The following is a 2774-nucleotide window of genomic DNA, read 5'->3' on the forward strand; positions in this document are numbered from 1 at the left end:
CATGGGCCAGGCTCAGCCCTTGCAGATGTCCCGGGGTGCGTGGCGTGGGGGAGGGCGCCCGCCTGCCGCCTGCGCCTGGGCGGGGGCTCCTGGGATCCCCAGCAGCCGCCGAGCTCCTCCCGCGAGGCGGCCGGGCCAGCCACCCACCGGGCCAGGCGGTCCCTGGGGAGGCCGCTGCCCTCAGGGCTCCGCGGTTGAAACTGCTGCAGAGCCCGGCTGGTGTGGCTCAGTGGTTGAGCATAGATGTATGAACCAGGAGCTCCTGCGCCCCTCGTGTGGCGCCCCCGCAGCCTTCGCTTTTCTCTTTCTTTCCTGCTCCTCTGGAAGGAGAGGACTCAGCCATTTGGAGGGGCTCCGCGGGAGGCGGGAAGGCGGGTCGGCGGCGCCCCTGGCAAAGCCATCCTCCTCCATCTGTGCGGGAGGCGCCTTCACGTTTGTTTATTAAGGAACCAGGAGAAATCTGGCAGCACTGCCCCTTTTGTGTTGTTGTTGTTTTCCATTTACTCTTCGTGGAAGCTATAGCAGGTTTTTTAAAATCGTAAGCCCACCGCCGTCACCTCCTCCCCTAACCATCTCAGAGCCTCCGCTTTCTGTTTTTCATTTCCTCATCTCCAGGTTCATACATAGCAGAACGCAACCTCACCCCCTGATCATGATTATCCTCCCTGTACTCAGAGCCTCGCGGTTTAATACGCAGTTCTCCCAAGCGGGGCATTGGAGATGTTGCCCTTTCCTTGCCAAAAACAAAAAACAAAAACTCCAGGTAGCATAGGATTAACGATTTTTACAAATCAAATTATCAGAAAACGTAGGAACAGAAAATTGAATGAAAATGTCAGACTTCTGGAAAAATTAACGACTCGCTCAAATTTGAAGGGAAAGAAAACAGTGAAAAGGAACATTTTTACCCACACAAACACTGAGGGGCTCTTATAATAAAACAAGAACTAACTGGAAAGTGAAAGAAAGCAGAGCTAGGATGTGATTTATGTATTATTTGTACCTGACACAAGTTTTTCATACTCGTGAAAGGAAAATGTCAAGATTTTAACAGATAAATGGTGAAATGATGAATTATTTACAGAATAAAACACAAAGTAAAGCAAGTCTGGATTTTCATTTTACATGTTAACAGCAACCCCTGAAATTTGCATATTCCAGTTATCTGGGGAGTTGGCAGGGCTTTGAGGCTAGAAAGATAGCTCTGCAACTACCTCCATGACTGGGCCAGTTACCTAATTTCCTAGTCCTCCTTTTGTCCATTCATAAAATAGAGGAAAGGATACCTACTTCCAGAGTTTGTTAAAGATTAACTTTAACCATCTATGTAAAGTAGAACATTGGTATATATACATTTATTTCCTTAGTCACACCCCACTGGGGAGGGGTGGGGAGGGCCATGAGGGGCAACCCAGTGGGTTGTGACATAATCAGTATGTTAAACTTTTTTGTAAAGCAATCAGGTCACGCATTAAGAAGTTAGAAGCTATGACCCAGAAATCCCATTCCTGGGCATTTACTTGGCAATGGAAGCCAAACAAAATAAAATAACAAGCACATATTTGGGGCAGAATGATACAAAATTAGAACCAAATGGGAAACAATCTAAATGTGTAACAGCAGAGCAGTAGCTAAGAAATCATGGCATAATAACAGAAAGGAAAATACGCAATCATCGAAAGTCATAATTTAAAGCCTGTGGTACATGGGAAGAAACTGACAGGTCTAAGTGCAGGTTACTAAACTACAATGAATGCATATATGCAAAATCTAAAAGGAAAAGCAAAAGCAAGGAAGTTTTAATAATTCTAGGTGATTTTAATTTTGTTGATGTATTGCTTTTCTAAGTAATTTTTTCAATGAAATGGACTCGGCTTTTTATGTGTGAAAGAATGATCTCAGTGTCATGTTTGCTTTTTTCATTTCTCTCATCAAATATTTCCCCTTTTCTGGAATAGATTTATTGGTGGTTTGAAAATTTATATATTAAGCTTTTCTTTTAAGGGATCATATTTCAGATTTATTTACCAGTTCCAGTTTTTTTCTTTTTGTTTTTAAGGTCTCCTGAATATATTTGAAAACTGAACAATTTCAGCCAAGCCGAAGAAGCGTTGTCTTCCTGGAGGCACAGATCCAATTTAGCTGAGCCACAACAGATGTACGTACCCTGTGGAATGTCTTTGGTCTTGTGATGGTTGAAAGTCCCCAATTGTCTCAGAAAATAGGGTCTAGAAAGGCTGTGATCACAAACTCCTGCTCTGGAGACCTGTATGTGTACCTCACACCTATAGCATCACCCTTTCTTGTAAAATCAGCTTGATTTTGCAGAGAAAAGGCCACAGTTTTCTCTAGAATCATGCTGAATTATATAAGGCAGCAGCCATTTAAAAATAATAATAAAAAAGCACTGAATTGATAATCTGTTTACAAGTCAGAAAACTTATTTTGAAGAAATTGTCAAGACATTGGAAAGAGGACCACAAAAGTAACTTGCCTGGGGCTAAAGAAATAGATGAAAGTAGATAATGGGAATGCAGATTGGTGCAGCCAATGGAAAACAGCATGGAATTTTCTCAAAAAAAATTATAGTGCTGTGAAGGCCTGGGTGTGGGGGAGGGGAATAAGGTAGAGAGGGTCAGTGGGAGGCGGGGAGCAGGGGGTGGGGAGAGGGACATCTGTAATACTTTGAACAATAAAGATAAACTTTAAAAGACTGAAAATCCTATATAATAAAGAGGTAATATGCAAATTAACCCTCATGACCTCACAAGATG

The 2774-nt window shown here is 43.1% G+C and overlaps 1 protein-coding gene and 1 long non-coding RNA gene across 2 annotated transcripts in view; both read left to right on the forward strand.

Annotated features, from left to right (window-relative positions):
• LOC107182176 overlaps positions 1-2774 on the forward strand; it is a 24810-nt gene that overhangs the window by 8386 nt on the left and 13650 nt on the right. The gene's annotated exons all lie outside the window — the stretch shown is intronic.
• PRNP (prion protein) overlaps positions 2034-2774 on the forward strand; it is a 14247-nt gene continuing 13506 nt past the window's right edge. Inside the window, exon 1 of the mRNA XM_006758058.2 lies at positions 2034-2158. The gene's annotated coding sequence lies outside the window, so the exon portion shown is untranslated. The remainder of the gene's footprint in view (positions 2159-2774) is intronic.

Source organism: Myotis davidii, unplaced genomic scaffold, assembly GCF_000327345.1.
Source record: "Myotis davidii unplaced genomic scaffold, ASM32734v1 scaffold32, whole genome shotgun sequence".
Classification (NCBI taxonomy): domain Eukaryota; kingdom Metazoa; phylum Chordata; class Mammalia; order Chiroptera; family Vespertilionidae; genus Myotis; species Myotis davidii.